Source organism: Hyperolius riggenbachi, chromosome 10 (genome assembly GCF_040937935.1).
Source record: "Hyperolius riggenbachi isolate aHypRig1 chromosome 10, aHypRig1.pri, whole genome shotgun sequence".
Classification (NCBI taxonomy): domain Eukaryota; kingdom Metazoa; phylum Chordata; class Amphibia; order Anura; family Hyperoliidae; genus Hyperolius; species Hyperolius riggenbachi.
The window spans coordinates 284,744,960-284,763,807 of record NC_090655.1 but is presented as its reverse complement, the minus strand read 5'-3'; the positions used below and the strand labels follow the sequence as shown (position 1 = coordinate 284,763,807).

General features: G+C 43.8%; 1 protein-coding gene across 1 annotated transcript in view; it reads left to right on the top strand.

Annotated features, from left to right (window-relative positions):
* Positions 1-7,424: 7,424 nt before the first annotated feature.
* LOC137537263 (zinc finger protein 850-like) overlaps positions 7,425-18,848 on the top strand; it is a 99,255-nt gene continuing 87,831 nt past the window's right edge. Inside the window, exon 1 of the mRNA XM_068259349.1 lies at positions 7,425-7,463. The gene's annotated coding sequence lies outside the window, so the exon portion shown is untranslated. The remainder of the gene's footprint in view (positions 7,464-18,848) is intronic.

The following is an 18,848-nucleotide window of genomic DNA, read 5'->3' as shown; positions in this document are numbered from 1 at the left end:
ATGTACGCAATGCGTCCCGCCGACCTCCGAGGTCGGCAAGCTGCCAGCAGGAGACTGGAGCAGCACTGAGTGACTATGAGGGCACAGGATGGCTGTATGGGGCTAGTAGAAGCCCCAGGTAAGTGAAACTCATTTTTTTATTTTGCTTGAACCTTCCCTTTAAGTATGGATTACAGTCAATGTTGTGGAATTACTTCATAATCCTGATTTCTTGCCAAGAGTGGGGTCTTTAAGTGGTGGCTTAAACGCAAGCTTACACTTTCAAACAGACAAAAGGCGGGGTTTTCTCTGAACCAAAGTTCTCTTATTCATTCACAGTACCTTCAAATTGCGGACAGGACGTGTAGGTACAAAACCAGACTTCCATTTCACATAAAAAGATTGCCTGACGTGTGTTTCACGGCCAAAAGCCACTTCCTCAGAGGTACATCATATACAAACATCCGTTTGTATACGATGTGCCTCTCAGGTCTCCTGCAACTTATGGATGCATACTATCGGCGCTGATTTCAGCTCCTTTTCAAACTACAGATTGTGGTGGTACTGTTGACAAGCCCACGGATGTTTGTATACGATGTGCCTCTGAGGAAGCGGCTTTCGGATGTGAAACACGTCAGGCAATCTTTTTTATGTGAATTGAAAGTCTGGTTTTGTACCTACACGTCCTGTCCGCAATTTGAAGATACTGTGAATGAAGAATAAATAAGACCACTTTGGTTCAGAGAAAACCCCGCCTTTTGTCTGTTTGAAAGTGTAGCACTGGAATAGTTTTGGGGGTGGAACCACACTATTTTATCTTGTCTATATTAAACCCAAGCTTACCAGGGGAGGGTCATGATTTTCTCCACTCTCTTGCTATTATCATGCATAGTCAGTTTTGCTAAAAGTTTGTTATGCCACAGCGAGAACTCTTTAGATCTCTCCAGGGCATACATATGAAATCGCCGCCAGGAGACTTGGGCGTAGGATACAGCCGGTATACGGCGGCGTTAATTGCTATTCCCCCTCCAGGTCCAGGTGGATGGTGCGAAATGATGTAATTCGACATTGCTGGCAGCCAAATTACAGTGTTTTATAATTAACTTCAGCTCTGTCATCTGACGGTGCCGAAGTTACTCAATGTGTGCTACTATACCCGTAATTTCTATTACGGTCTATGGTGGCGCCAGCTGCGCCCAAATCTCCTGCGCTGTAATTACAGCGCTCGCTCTCCAGATATTCCACTATAGTCAGTCATTGAAATCTTCTAAGAATACCATGGCTTATACTCCCTTTGAGACTTGGGGCTGATTCATAAAGCATTACCGCATACGGTAATGCAGAAAACAGCTGACTTTACCAAGCACTTAGGAAAATATCAATTCCTCAAGACTGTTACCGCATGGCAAGCAGAAATTACCGAGCAGTGAGGTAAATTACCGACTTGTGCGGTAATGACCTCAACACATGTCAGCAAATGTCAATTCATAAAGATTAGAACATGCGGTTAAGCCCAGTAACATGTGCGGTGATTACTGTCTAAAGCAGAGAGCCAATAGGAACAGCCTTCCTATCCGGCAAGTCCCACTGATACACTCCAACATGTTCTAAGGAGAGTCGAGCTTCTCTACCCCCCAGGCAGCAGAAAGTAGAGCCAACACAAAAGAGATTTCCTTTGCATCCCTTCAGATGTTTAACCCTTTAGGTTCCTGTTTGAAGATGCGGAGGAGCAAGTGGGGAAATCACCTAAGCATGACCTGTCTTATGTTTCTTGGAAGTTCATCTAAACTCTGGCCATTAAATAAACTGTTAATAAAGATGAATAGACAGATTCAGTGGGAGTAGAGCAGACACATACGGTACATCGAAAGGGATGCCAAGGATGCCTTTTACTATTGTAATGCCATCACTGCACAGAATTGGGAGAACAGCATGTAATAAAAAAAGAGACCTTCTTTGCAGCTGTTCTGCTGTTAACGCACAGGTCTTTGTCATTTGAAGCCGTGATTTTCAGTAAATAACCGAACTTCGACCGCACCTGTGAAAATCTTTGACTTGCCAAAAAAGTCTAAAATACCGAGTGTGGTATTTTACCGACCTGTTTTTTTTGTATTGCATAGCCCTTTACGAATTGAGACCAATGGGTAGAAATACTCTGCTCCAAAGAGATATGGTTTCCTTTTTGTATCAAGCAATCTCCTATATCCTGGGGTTATTATGGGTTGGGAAGCCGATGCAGCAGTAACTTCAACAGTAGAAAGATGGGCACACTGTTGTTCTACCCCAACAACTGGAAGCATGTACTATTCCATGCTGGAGACTTCCTTGTTACACCGCTCCTATCTGACCCGGCTAAGGTTGCACCAAATCGATCCTTCCAATTCTGCTTTATGCTTTAGAGGCTGTAACCAAATTGGTAACATTTGGTGGGGCTGTACTAAAGCTGGTAAGTTTTGGTTAGCGGTGCACACCAGCCAATGGCTTCCCTTCCTAGCACTTTCTCATTTGATTCTGCTATGATTCTCTGGGGGAACAGGCTGAGGAAGATCTCTAACCATGTTCACAAGTCTGTTGAAATAGTGGCAGCCTTATCTAGATGTCACCCAGCAAGACACTGAAAACCCTCTTACCTATCTGCCAGGGATGTGCTTCATTCAGTGACAAACCCCATGGTATTGGAATTTATACTAGCTAAAGCCAGTGATGGATTAGGCAACTTTCACAATTATTATTATTTAGTATTTATATAGCGCTGACATCTTCCACAGTGCTGTACAGAGTATATTGTCTTGTCCCTCAGAGGTGCTCACTATCTAATCCCTACCATAGTCCTATGTCTATTTATGTATCGTATCGTGTAGTGTATGTGTCGTAGTCTAGGGCCAATTTAGGGGAGCCAACTTATATGCATGTTTTTGGGATGTGGGAGGAAACCAGAGTGCCCAGAGGAAACCCACATAGACACAGGGTGAACATACAAACTCCTTGCAGATGTTGACCTGGCTGGGATACAAGAAGAGTGCTATCCACTAAAGCCATCGTGCGGCCCACAATGTGTGGTCACATCGGAGGCTCAAACTTGAACATCTGTGTTTACGGCCTCTATTGCAGTTTTTGTTTTGTTCAATGAAGTTGTTGATGTTGGGCTACCTGATAAGCCTTACAAGACCAAGACTGTCCTTTTTATCGTCTGTTTAATAATATTGCATTCCTTTATGTTCCTTTATATATGTCTGTACACGTAAAAGTTGCCATATACAGAAGCTGCCCCTGCGAGGGCCACTCTTTGCATTTATATGGCTATGTTTTGGTTTTCATTGTGTGTATAACTAATAAAAATCTTTTGAAACTCAAGATTCTTCATTAACCACTTAAAGCGGTATTGTCACCATAATAATCTAATTTCAACAGCAACTGGTCTGAGTGTATTAAGTGATAAAGATGCTAATCCTGCATTCAAAACTTGCAAAACTTTTTCTGCTGCTGACTAGCTGCTTATCAGAAACACCCTCTAATTACTTGTGTTTACAAGCAAGGCTGAGGTGACTCAGTGATTGGATGTGTAAATAAAAAAAGACTCTGGGAGGAGGGCAGCTAATGAATACACAATGAGCAAGAGAAAGGAGGGGGGGGGGGAACAAGAGTCAGGGAGGATATGCTGTCAACATTAGCTTGGCAAGATGGCCACTGCCTAGAATAGGATTTTCTGCTTTTCCTTTATAAAATTCACAGGAATCAATACCTGGATAGCACAATACATCTGTTATGTAAGTAGAACTAGTATTTATCTACTTATATATGTGAATCAACGTCCAGCAGGTGGTGCTACCGTTCTGACCGGACATTGATTCACCGTCCGCGCTAACAAACCATCCCGACGCGATTGTGCGCACCGGAGAGGGGAGATGAAGCTGTCATATGACAGCTGGCATCTCCCCTCAGTGATCAGCAGCCATTGCGTATGGCTGCTGATCATGTGATCACTACGATCGCCGACGGATCCTAGTGATAACTTTGACAGCTGTGGCGGTAGGGGGGGAAAAGAAGACGATCGGCGCCCCCCTCTGCTCTGGCTGGCATCTCTGCTCCGTCTGACATCAGCGCCGGGTCCGCCGCGACCCGACCTGAGTGTCATTTGGAGCGGAGATGCCGGCTGGAGAAGAGGTGGTTACTGTGGCTCATCGCTGGAGCCTGGAAGGTGAGTGATGGCTGCCAGCTACAGGGGGGACACCTGCCTCCATGGGGGACACTGCCCAGCCACAGAGGGGATCCGGCCGCCCGACCCCCCCCCCTCCCTCCATGCAAATTGCCCTGGTCCTTAAGGGGGGTTAGGCGGCCGTTCCTGAAGTGGTTAAGCCCACAGGGTTGTTTATTTTTTGCATCTGAGTAATGCTACATACACACTTGAAAGATAAATGAAAGATATCAGACCAATTTTACCCCCTTCCATGTAGTATGAGAGCCATACTCTACACAGTCTATTCTATGGAGCTGAACTCCCCATCAGATAAAAATCTTTGCAAGATGCTGCACACAAAGATGCTGTACACATGCAACAGCTCAGTAACTGCAAAAGATCTGTTCCTGCAAAAGATCCATTCCTGCAAAATGCATTCATAGTCTATGATATCTGCAGATCCTCATACACACCTTGTTTAACAGACATTCATCTGCAGATCAGATCCGCAGATGATTGTCAGATATGCAGATGAAGTCTGTTAAACAAGGTGTGTATGATGATCTGCAGATCTCATAGACTATGAATGCATTTTGCAGGAATGGATCTTTTGCAGGAACAGATATCTTGCAGATACTGATCTGTTGCATGTGTACAGCATCTGTGTGTGCAGCATCTTGCAAAGATTTCTATCTGATGGGGAGTGCAGCTCAATAGAATAGACTGTGTAGAGTATGGCTCTCATACTACATGGAAGGGGGTAAAATTGGTCTGATATCTTTCATTTATCTTTCAAGTGTGTACGTAGCATAACTTTCACCTCCCATTCATTTGCCAATAACTGTTATCACTAATCACAATGAATTGATCTATATCTTGTTTTTTCTGCCACCAATTAGGCCTTCTTTGGGTGATACATTTTGCTAAGAATTAATTTTAAATCCATTTGAACAGGAATATTAATAATATGATTAAAAAATCATTATTTCTCAGTTTTTGGCCATTATAGTTTGAAATTAATACATGCTACCATAATTAAAACTCATGTATTTTATTTGCCCATTTGTCCCAATTATTACACCATTTAAATTATGTCCCTATCACAATGTATTGCGCCGATATTTTATTTGGAAATGTGCATTTTTTCATTTTTGCGTCCATCACTATTTACAAGCCAATAATTTAATAAAAAAATTATAATAATATACCTTTTTTGACATGCAAATGTATAAAGTTCAGACCCTTAGGTAACTATTTATGTTTTTGTTTTTTAATTGTAATTTTTTTTATTTATTTTTTATTATTAAAAATTTTATTTGGGTAATTTTTAGTGTGGGAGATAAATGGCTAATTTTTTTATGGAAAAAAATGTATTTATTTATTGAAAAATGGATGTGGGTGTAGTTTTACTATTTGGCCACAAGATGGCCTCAGTCAAAAAGTCCTGGAAGAGTGATCGTAAGCTTCCAGGAAGCATTCGGAGGACAGCAAACTTTTCGTTACTCAGAAAAACTGCACCCTCTGATAAGTGGCTGTCGGTTTTTCTGCGGGGGGCTTCAATCAATTAATGGGATCTATAATCCCATTCATTGATCGCTGGGCTAATTATTAAAATGTTTTTCTTGTAACTTAAAGAGGAACTTTAAGAGGAACTGCAGTGAAATGGCACCCTTCTCCCCACCAACTGGCAGCCTCCTCACCCAGTGGCAACCTCCTCCTACCCACTGACATCCTCCTTCTTAACCCCTGGCACCCTCCTTCTCACCCACTGGCTCCCTCCTCCTCCTCCCCACATACTCACACCCTCCTCCCCATCCACTGGCACCCTCATTCTCTCCCACTGACACCCTCCTTCTCACCCACTTGCACCCTCTTTCTCACCCACTTGCACCCTCCTCCTCACTCAGTGGCTTCCTCCTCGCCCACTGGCATCCTCCTCACCCAGTGGCTCCCTCCTTCTCAATCGCTGGCACCCTCCTCCTCACCCCGTGGCACCCTCTTTCTCACCCACTGGCTCCCTCCTCCTCCCCACCCACTGGCACCCTCCTCCCCACCCAGTGGTACCCTTCTCCCCACCCACTGGCACCCTCCTCCTCACCCAGTGGTATCCTCACCCACTGGCACTCTTCTCCCCACCCAGTGGCACCCTGCTCCTTATCCACTGCCTCCTTGCTCCCCACCCAGTGGCACCCTCCTTCTCACCCAGTGGTACCCTTTTCCCAAACCAGTGGTACCCTTTCCTCAACACCCACTGGCACCCTCCTCCTCACCCACTGGAACCCTCCTCCTCACCCACCGGCCCCATTCTCCCCACCACCAGCGGCCCCCTCCTAACCAATGGCAGCCTCCTCCTACTCACACACTCCTTCTACCCACTGGCACCCTCCTCCCAACCCATATGGTTTTTGCAGTTAACGCTGCAATGTTGAGTGTGGTTTGGGGTAATGCTACAATATTAGGTATGGTTCTGTAGATGCAGAAGTCTGTGCATGTGAAGGGTACTTTGCCTAATAATGTTTGGGAAGAAAATGTGGGTCCATTATTTTACAATAGGCTTTGCCCACACGTGTCATGAATACACCCACTTACCGACAGTTTGCTAAAGTAGGGATGTAGCTTAAAGGACAACTGAAGTGAGAGGGCTATGGAGGCTGCCATATTGATTTCCTTTTAAGCATTACCAGTTGCCTGGCTAAGCTGCTGATCCTCTGCCTCTAATACGTTTAGCCATTGACCCTGAACAAGCATGCAGCAGATCAGGGGATTCTTAGCTGCATGCTTGTTTCTGGTGTGTGATTCATACACTTCTGCAGCCAAATAGATCAGCAGGGCTGCCAGGCAACTGGTATTGTTTAATAGGAAATAAATATGGCAACCTCCATAGTCTTCTCATTACAGTTGTCCTTTAAGGCCACACAGCGTGGCTTAAGGGTCCCTCTTTCTCAGCTTCAAAAGTTTTGGGGTCTGCATATGGCAGCTCTACATCTCCAGTCTGGGGACTAATAATATGATTATTATAAATCATCATGAAATAGGATGTATCTGTAGATGAAGATGTTTTTAGTAGCAGAGAAAAATAGTAATACTAATAGTATTAGACGGCAGAGTGCAGGTGATTCCACACACACACACACACACACACACACACACACACATATGCTGCAGTTAGCCCATTCACCACAAGATGGCGACGTCACACCTTCCAGGTGGAACGCACAGAAAGGAGGAAATTAACCCAAAGAAAGGAAGTGATGTAACAGCAGGAAAAGAGGTTGCAGGAGGTGGAGAGAACACTCGGCTGGAAGAGGTAATTGTGTGATTGTTGTTATATATTGGGCAGGGCAAAGGTCGGGGTGGACATATTTTGTTACAGAGGAGGTCATAGTACACCTGTCACTATCCGGATCATCCCCCTTGAAGTAATTGTCATACAAGAGACTTCTATATAACTGCTGTGACTTGTTTACCACCCGTTTCCCAGTGACCCCCCTACATGTGCCATAGATTATAGCTGGCATTTCACCTTCCTAGTAATAATTCACATCACAGAGACAAGAGAAGATGTATATGGAATATAGCCATGTCCCTCCAGTGCCGGCATCTCACCTTCCTAGTAATAATTCAGTCACATCACAGAGACAAGAGAAGATGTATATGGAATATAGCCATGTCCCTCCAGTGCCGGCATCTCACCTTCCTAGTAATAATTCACATCACAGAGACAAGAGAAGATGTATATGGAATATAGCCATGTCCCTCCAGTGCCAGCATCTCACCTTCCTAGTAATAATTCAGTCACATCACAGGGACAAGAGAAGATGTATATGGAATATAGCCATGTCCCTCCAGTGCCGGCATCTCACCTTCCTAGTAATAATTCACATCACAGAGACAAGAGAAGATGTATATGGAATATAGCCATGTCCCTCCAGTGCCAGCATCTCACCTTCCTAGTAATAATTCAGTCACATCACAGGGACAAGAGAAGATGTATATGGAATATAGCCATGTCCCTCCAGTGCCGGCATCTCACCTTCCTAGTAATAATTCACATCACAGAGACAAGAGAAGATGTATATGGAATATAGCCATGTCCCTCCAGTGCCGGCATCTTACCTTCCTAGTAATAATTCAGCCACATCACAGAGACAAGAGGAGATGTATATGGAATATAGCCATGTCCCTCCAGTGCCGGCATCTCACCTTCCTGGTAATAATTCACATCACAGAGACAAGAGAAGATGTATATGGAATATAGCCATGTCCCTCCAGTGCTGGCATCTCACCTTCCTAGTAATAATTCAGTCACATCACAGAGACAACAGAAGATGTATATGGAATATCGCCATGTCCCTCCAGTGCTGGCATCTCACCTTCCTAGTAATAACTCAGTCACATCACAGAGACAAGAGAAGATGTATTTGGAATATAGCCATGTCCCTCCAGTGCTGGCATGTCACCTTCCTAGTAATAATTCAGTCACATCACAGAGACAGGAGAAGATGTATATGGAATATAGCCATGTCCCTACAGTGCCGGCATCTCACCTTCCTAGTAATAATTCAGTCACATCACAGAGACAAGAGAAGATGTATATGGAATATAGCCATGTCCCTACAGTGCCGGCATCTCACCTTCCTAGTAATAATTCAGTCACATCACAGAGACAAGAGAAGATGTATATGGAATATAGCCATGTCCCTCCAGTGCCGGCATCTCACCTTCCTAGTAATAATTCAGTCACATCACAGAGACAAGAGAAGATGTATATGGAATATAGCCATGTCCCTCCAGTGCCGGCATCTCACCTTCCTAGTAATAATTCAGTCACATCACAGAGACTGGAGAAGATGTATATGGAATATAGCCATGTCCCTACAGTGCCGGCATCTCACCTTCCTAGTAATAATTCAGTCACATCACAGAGACAAGAGGAGATGTATATGGAATATAGCCATGTCCCTCCAGTGCCGGCATCTCACCTTCCTGGTAATAATTCACATCACAGAGACAAGAGAAGATGTATATGGAATATAGCCATGTCCCTCCAGTGCTGGCATCTCACCTTCCTAGTAATAATTCAGTCACATCACAGAGACAACAGAAGATGTATATGGAATATAGCCATGTCCCTCCAGTGCTGGCATCTCACCTTCCTAGTAATAACTCAGTCACATCACAGAGACAAGAGAAGATGTATTTGGAATATAGCCATGTCCCTCCAGTGCTGGCATGTCACCTTCCTAGTAATAATTCAGTCACATCACAGAGACAGGAGAAGATGTATATGGAATATAGCCATGTCCCTACAGTGCCGGCATCTCACCTTCCTAGTAATAATTCAGTCACATCACAGAGACAAGAGAAGATGTATATGGAATATAGCCATGTCCCTCCAGTGCCGGCATCTCACCTTCCTAGTAATAATTCAGTCACATCACAGAGACAAGAGAAGATGTATATGGAATATAGCCATGTCCCTACAGTGCCGGCATCTCACCTTCCTAGTAATAATTCAGTCACATCACAGAGACAAGAGAAGATGTATATGGAATATAGCCATGTCCCTCCAGTGCCGGCATCTCACCTTCCTAGTAATAATTCAGTCACATCACAGAGACAAGAGAAGATGTATATGGAATATAGCCATGTCCCTCCAGTGCCGGCATCTCACCTTTCTAGTAATAATATCACATCACAGAGACAAGAGAAGATGTATATGGAATATAGCCATGTCCCTCCAGTGCCGGCATCTCACCTTCCTAGTAATAATTCAGTCACATCACAGAGACTGGAGAAGATGTATATGGAATATAGCCATGTCCCTACAGTGCCGGCATCTCACCTTCCTAGTAATAATTCAGTCACATCACAGAGACAAGAGGAGATGTATATGGAATATAGCCATGTCCCTCCAGTGCCGGCATGTCACCTTCCTAGTAATAATTCACATCACAGAGACAAGAGAAGATGTATATGGAATATAGCCATGTCCCCCCAGTGCCGGCATCTCACCTTCCTAGTAATAATTCAGTCACATCACAGAGACAAGAGATGATGTATATGGAATATAGCCATGTCCCCCCAGTGCTGGCATCTTACCTTCCTAGTAATAGCTCAGTCACATCACAGAGACAAGAGAAGATGTATATGGAATATAGCCATGTCCCTCCAGTGCCGGCATCTCACCTTCCTAGTAATAATTCAGTCACATCACAGAGACAAGAGAAGATGTATATGGAATATAGCCATGTCCCTCCAGTGCTGGCATCTCACCTTCCTAGTAATAATTCAGTCACATCACAGAGACAAGAGATGATGTATATGGAATATAGCCATGTCCCCCCAGTGCTGGCATCTCACCTTCCTAGTAATAACTCACATCACAGAGACAAGAGAAGATGTATATGGAATATAGCCATGTCCCTCCAGTGCTGGCATGTCACCTTCCTAGTAATAATTCACATCACAGAGACAAGAGAATATGTATATGGAATATAGCCATGTACCTCCAGTGCCGGCATCTCACCTTCCTAGCAATAATTCACATCACAGAGACAAGAGAAGATGTATATGGAATATAGCTATGTCCCTCCAGTGCTGGCATCTCACCTTCCTAGTAATAATTCACATCACAGAGACAAGAGAAGATGTATATATGGAATATAGCCATGTCCCTCCAGTGCCGGCATCTCACCTTCCTAGTAATAACTCACATCACAGAGACAAGAGAAGATGTATATGGAATATAGCCATGTCCCTCCAGTGCTGGCATGTCACCTTCCTAGTAATAATTCACATCACAGAGACAAGAGAATATGTATATGGAATATAGCCATGTCCCTCCAGTGCCGTCATCTCACCTTCCTAGTAATAACTCACATCACAGAGACAAGAGAAGATGTATATGGAATATAGCCATGTCCCTCCAGTGCTGGCATCTCACCTTCCTAGTAATAATTCACATCACAGAGACAAGAGAAGATGTATATGGAATATCGCCATGTCCCCCCAGTGCCGGCATCTCACCTTCCTAGTGATAATTCAGTCACATCACAGAGACAAGAGAAGATGTATATGGAATATGGCCATGTCCCTCCAGTGCTGGCATCTCACTTTCCTAGTAATAATTCAGTCACATCACAGAGACGAGAGAAGATGTATATGGAATATAGCTATGTCCCTCCAGTGCTGGCATCTCACCTTCCTAGTAATAATTCAGTCACATCACAGAGACAAGAGAAGATGTATATGGAATATAGCTATGTCCCTCCAGTGCTGGCATCTCACCTTCCTAGTAATAATTCAGTCACATCACAGAGACAAGAGATGATGTATATGGAATATAGCCATGTCCCTCCAGTGCCGGCATCTCACCTTCCTAGTGATAATTCAGTCACATCACAGAGACAAGAGAAGATGTATATGGAATATAGCCATGTCCCTCCAGTGCCGGCATCTCACCTTCCTAGTAATAATTCAGTCACATCACAGAGACAAGAGAAGATGTATATGGAATATAGCTATGTCCCTCCAGTGCTGGCATCTCACCTTCCTAGTAATAATTCAGTCACATCACAGAGACAAGAGAAGATGTATATGGAATATAGCCATGTCCCTCCAGTGCTGGCATCTCACCTTCCTAGTAATAACTTACATCACAGAGACAAGAGAAGATGTATATGGAATATAGCCATGTCCCTCCAGTGCCGGCATCTCACCTTCCTAGTAATAATTCAGTCACATCACAGAGACAAGAGAAGATGTATATGGAATATAGTCATGTCCCTCCAGTGCTGGCATCTCACCTTCCTAGTAATAACTCAGTCACATCACAGAGACAAGAGAAGATGTATATGGAATATAGCCATGTCCCCCCAGTGCTGGCATCTCACCTTCCTAGTAATAACTCAGTCACATCACAGAGACAAGAGAAGATGTATATAGAATATAGCCATGTCCCCCCAGTGCTGGCATCTTACCTTCCTAGTAATAATTCAGTCACATCACAGAGACAACAGAAGATGTATATGGAATATAGCCATGTCCCTCCAGTGCTGGCATCTCACCTTCCTAGTAATAATTCAGTCACATCACAGAGACAAGAGAAGATGTATATGGAATATAGCCATGTCCCTCCAGTGCCGGCATCTCACCTTCCTTTTAATAACTCACATCACAGAGACAAGAGAAGATGTATATGGAATATAGCCATGTCCCTCCAGTGCTAGCATCTCACCTTCCTAGTAATAATTCAGTCACATCACAGAGACAAGAGAAGATGTATATGGAATATAGCCATGTCCCTCCAGTGCTGGCATCTCACCTTCCTAGTAATAACTCACATCACAGAGACAAGAGAAGATGTATATGGAATATAGCCATGTCCCTCCAGTGCCCGCATCTCACCTTCCTAGTAATAATTCAGTTCAGTCACATCACAGAGACAAGAGAAGATGTATATGGAATATAGCCATGTCCCTCCAGTGCTGGCATCTCACCTTCCTAGTAATAACTCAGTCACATCACAGAGATAAGAGAAGATGTATATGGAATATAGCCATGTCCCTCCAGTGCTGGCATCTCACCTTCCTGGTAATAATTCAGTCACATCACAGAGACAAGAGAAGATGTATATGGAATATAGCCATGTCCCTCCAGTGCTAGCATCTCACCTTCCTAGTAATAATTCAGTCACATCACAGAGACAAGAGAAGATGTATATGGAATATAGCCATGTCCCTCCAGTGCTAGCATCTCACCTTCCTAGTAATAATTCAGTCACATCACAGAGACAAGAGAAGATGTATATGGAATATAGCCATGTCCCTCCAGTGCTGGCATCTCACCTTCCTAGTAATAACTCACATCACAGAGACAAGAGAAGATGTATATGGAATATAGCCATGTCCCTCCAGTGCCCGCATCTCACCTTCCTAGTAATAACTCAGTCACATCACAGAGACAAGAGAAGATGTATATGGAATATAGCCATGTCCCTCCAGTGCTGGCATCTCACCTTCCTAGTAATAACTCAGTCACATCACAGAGACAAGAGAAGATGTATATGGAATATAGCCATGTCCCTCCAGTGCCGGCATCTCACCTTCCTAGTAATAACTCACATCACAGAGACAAGAGAAGATGTATATGGAATATAGCCATGTCCCACCAGTGCTGGCATCTTACCTTCCTAGTAATAATTCAGTCACATCACAGAGACAAGAGAAGATGTATATGGAATATAGCCATGTCCCTCCAGTGCCGGCATCTCACCTTCCTAGTAATAACTCACATCACAGACACAAGAGAAGATGTATATGGAATATAGCCATGTCCCACCAGTGCTGGCATCTTACCTTCCTAGTAATAATTCAGTCACATCACAGAGACAAGAGAAGATGTATATGGAATATAGCCATGTCCCTCCAGTGCCGGCATCTCACCTTCCTAGTAATAACTCACATCACAGAGACAAGAGAAGATGTATATGGAATATAGCCATGTCCCCCCAGTGCCGGCATCTCACCTTCCTAGTAATAATTCAGTCACATCACAGAGACAAGAGGAGATGTATATGGAATATAGCCATGTCCCTCCAGTGCTGGCATCTCACCTTCCTAGTAATAATTCACATCACAGAGACAAGAGAAGATGTATATGGAATATAGCCATGTCCTCCAGTGCCGGCATCTCACCTTCCTAGTAATAATTCACATCACAGAGACAAGAGAAGATGTATATGGAATATAGCCATGTCCCTCCAGTGCCGGCATCTCACCTTCCTAGTAATAATTCAGTCACATCACAGAGACAAGGGGAGATGTATATGGAATATAGCCATGTCCCTCCAGTGCTGGCATCTCACCTTCCTAGTAATAACTCAGTCACATCAGAGAGATAAGAGAAGCTGTATATGGAATATAGCCATGTCCCTCCAGTGCCGGCATCTCACCTTCCTAGTAATAATTCACATCACAGAGACAAGAGAAGATGTATATGGAATATAGCCATGTCCCTCCAGTGCTGGCATCTCACCTTCCTAGTAATAATTCACATCACAGAGACAAGAGAAGATGTATATGGAATATAGCCATGTCCCTTCAGTGCTGGCATCTCACCTTCCTAGTAATAATTCATATCACAGAGACAAGAGAAGATGTATATGGAATATAGCCATGTCCCTCCAGTGCTGGCATCTCACCTTCCTAGTAATAATTCACATCACAGAGACAAGAGAAGATGTATATGGAATATAGCCATGTCCCTCCAGTGCCAGCATCTCACCTTCCTAGTAATAATTCAGTCACATCACAGAGACAAGAGAATATGTATATGGAATATAGCCATGTCCCTCCAGTGCTGGCATCTCACCTTCCTAGTAATAATTCACATCACAGAGACAAGAGAAGATGTATATGGAATATAGCCATGTCCCTCCAGTGCCAGCATCTCACCTTCCTAGTAATAATTCACTCACATCACAGAGACCAGAGGAGATGTATATGGAATATAGCCATGTCCCTCCAGTGCTGGCATCTCACTATCCTAGTAATAATTCAGTCACATCACAGAGACAAGAGAAGATGTATATGGAATATAGCCATGTCCCTCCAGTGCCGGCATCTCACCTTCCTAGTAATAACTCACATCACAGAGACAAGAGAAGATGTATATGGAATATAGCCATGTCCCTCCAGTGCTGGCATCTCACCTTCCTAGTAATAACTCACATCACAGAGACAAGAGAAGATGTATATGGAATATAGCCATGTCCCTCCAGTGCTGGCATCTCACCTTCCTAGTAATAATTCATATCACAGAGACAAGAGAAGATGTATATGGAATATAGCCATGTCCCTCCAGTGCTGGCATCTCACCTTTCTAGTAATAATATCACATCACAGAGACAAGAGAAGATGTATATGGAATATAGCCATGTCCCTCCAGTGCCGGCATCTCACCTTCCTAGTAATAATTCAGTCACATCACAGAGACAAGAGAAGATGTATATGGAATATAGCCATGTCCCTCCAGTGCCGGCATCTCACCTTCCTAGTAATAACTCACATCACAGAGACAAGAGAAGATGTATATGGAATATAGCCATGTCCTCCAGTGCCGGCATCTCACCTTCCTAGTAATAATTCACATCACAGAGACAAGAGAAGATGTATATGGAATATAGCCATGTCCCTCCAGTGCTGGCATCTCACCTTCCTAGTAATAATTCATATCACAGAGACAAGAGAAGATGTATATGGAATATAGCCATGTCCCTCCAGTGCCGGCATCTCACCTTCCTAGTAATAATTCAGTCACATCACAGAGACAAGAGAAGATGTATATGGAATATAGCCATGTCCCTCCAGTGCCGGCATCTCACCTTCCTAGTAATAATTCACATCACAGAGACAAGAGAAGATGTATATGGAATATAGCCATGTCCCCCCAGTGCTGGCATCTCACCTTCCTAGTAATAATTCACATCACAGAGACAAGAGAAGATGTATATGGAATATAGCCATGTCCCCCCAGTGCTGGCATCTCACCTTCCTAGTAATAATTCACATCACAGAGACAAGAGAAGATGTATATGGAATATAGCCATGTCCCTCCAGTGCCGGCATCTCACCTTCCTAGTAATAATTCACATCACAGAGACAAGAGAAGATGTATATGGAATATAGCCATGTCCCTCCAGTGCCGGCATCTCACCTTCCTAGTAATAATTCACATCACAGAGACAAGAGAAGATGTATATGGAATATAGCCATGTCCCTCCAGTGCTGGCATCTCACCTTCCTAGTAATAATTCAGTCACATCACAGAGACAAGAGAAGATGTATATGGAATATAGCCATGTCCCTCCAGTGCCAGCATCTCACCTTCCTAGTAATAACTCACATCACAGAGACAAGAGAAGATGTATATGGAATATAGCCATGTCCCCCCAGTGCTGGCATCTCACCTTCCTAGTAATAATTCAGTCACATCACAGAGACAAGAGAAGATGTATATGGAATACAGCCATGTCCCTCCAGTGCTGGCATCTCACCTTCCTAGTAATAACTCACATCACAGAGACAAGAGAAGATGTATATGCAATATAGCCATGTCCCTCCAGTGCTGGCATCTCACCTTTCTAGTAATAATTCAGTCACATCACAGAGACAGGAGAAGATGTATATGGAATATAGCCATGTCCCTCCAGTGCCGGCATCTCACCTTCCTAGTAATAATTCACATCACAGAGACAAGAGAAGATGTATATGGAATATAGCCATGTCCCTCCAGTGCTGGCATCTCACCTTTCTAGTAATAATATCACATCACAGAGACAAGAGAAGATGTATATGGAATATAGCCATGTCCCCCCAGTGCCGGCATCTCACCTTCCTAGTAATAATTCACATCACAGAGACAAGAGAAGATGTATATGGAATATAGCCATGTCCCTCCAGTGCTGGCATCTCACCTTCCTAGTAATAACTCACATCACAGAGACAAGAGAAGATGTATATGGAATATAGTCATGTCCCTCCAGTGCCGGCATCTCACCTTCCTAGTAATAATTCAGTCACATCACAGAGACAAGAGAATATGTATATGGAATATAGCCATGTCCCTCCAGTGCTGGCATCTCACCTTTCTAGTAATAATATCACATCACAGAGACAAGAGAAGATGTATATGGAATATAGCCATGTCCCTCCAGTGCCGGCATCTCACCTTCCTAGTAATAATTCACATCACAGAGACAAGAGAAGATGTATATGGAATATAGCCATGTCCCTCCAGTGCCGGCATCTCACCTTTCTAGTAAATATATCACATCACAGAGACAAGAGAAGATGTATATGGAATATAGCCATGTCCCTCCATTGCTGGCATCTCACCTTTCTAGTAATAATATCACATCACAGAGACAAGAGAAGATGTATATGGAATATAGCCATGTCCTCCAGTGCTGGCATCTCACCTTCCTAGTAATAACTCACATCACAGAGACAAGAGGAGATGTATATGGAATATAGCCATGTCCCTCCAGTGCTGGCATGTCACCTTCCTAGTAATAATTCAGTCACATCACAGAGACAAGAGAAGATGTATATGGAATATAGCCATGTCCCTCCAGTGCCGGCATCTCACCTTCCTAGTAATAATTCAGTCACATCACAGAGACAAGAGAAGATGTATATGGAATATAGCCATGTCCCTCCAGTGCCGGCATCTCACCTTCCTAGTAATAATTCAGTCACATCACAGAGACAAGAGGAGATGTATATGGAATATAGCCATGTCCCTCCAGTGCTGGCATTTCCCCTGTATAGCCTCTTCTGCCCCTAGCAGTGCCATATTACCCTGCAGCACAACCATATGCCCCCCAATATCACCTTTCTGGTATTGCAGCGCCCTCCCTGAGGTCTTGGTCAGCTCATTTGGGGGGTTTGAGATGAGATTGATGCCCTTATGTTTAATAATAATGGGAGGGACTGAAGTGGGTAAAGGGGAGGTGTTGAAGGTCTCATCGTATAAAGCATAAGGGTGTGTACACAATCATTTTTGATTGGCCAATCTCACCACTTCCAAATAGTATGAGATATTGCCTACACATTCTGTTCATAGCATTTAAAATGTGTTAACCCTCAGGCCCTGTTCACAGTGGTCAGTTGCGTTGCAGAATTCTGCATGTCATCTCATTGCCCACTTAATTCTATTGGGCTGGTCACAGTACTGTGTTGTAATTGATCACATTATTGTAACTTGTTGCATGCAGGCTTTGTATTAAAGTCTATGGCCAGTCTCCATTGCTGTTCACACTCATTGTAATGCATGTTATGTGCAACTGACCACTGTGAACCTAGTCTCGTCCTTCATTGATTTGATAAAATTGGACAATGAAAACTGCATCTGTGTTTTCACCATAAGTCTTATACACTCTCCAGGGCCGGATTTGTACCTTTTACCGCCCAAGGCCTACTGTCACCAGCCGCCCCCCCCCCCCCCCACACACACACACACACACACACACTTTACAACATCTCCACAGCCCCAAACTTACACTTTCTGCCAAGCAAAAAGTCTTCACCTTTCACAAAATACGAAAAATACTTAACAGATCCTCTCGCTGCCCACTGTTCCTGCCCTGGGACCCTCTGAACATATTCAGACCCCTCATTGCTGCCTGGGACCCTCATCTACGCTGTGGCTGCAACACCCCCATCTGTGTGCAACCATACTGGATCTGCCCAAGCATGGTCCACACATGCCCAGTAGCTCAAAGTCTTTAGTGCATGTCTGTTTCCTCTCTGCTCAAGTGACTTTGTGCTAATAGGAATGTGAGTGCCATACTCGTGCGTGCCCAGTATAGTTGCACTTGTACATGGGAGTGCAGACAGGAAAAAAAATAGGGTCCTGTGCAGCAAATTGGGGCTGAATATGTTCATGAACCTGCCCCCCCTTTACAGTAATATAGGTAGCCAGATGCCAAATCCCCTACAGAACCGCACCACACAACTCATGATGTAGAAAATATGAACATGAGCTTTTATTCAACAATAAGTTGCACAAATAATGTTAAAATCAGTTTAAAAACATCAAGCCCGGATACACACAATAATAAATGACAATCACTGTATAAATGACAATTATATAGCCCAATCCCTCCTCAGATCCAAACAATAGCTGC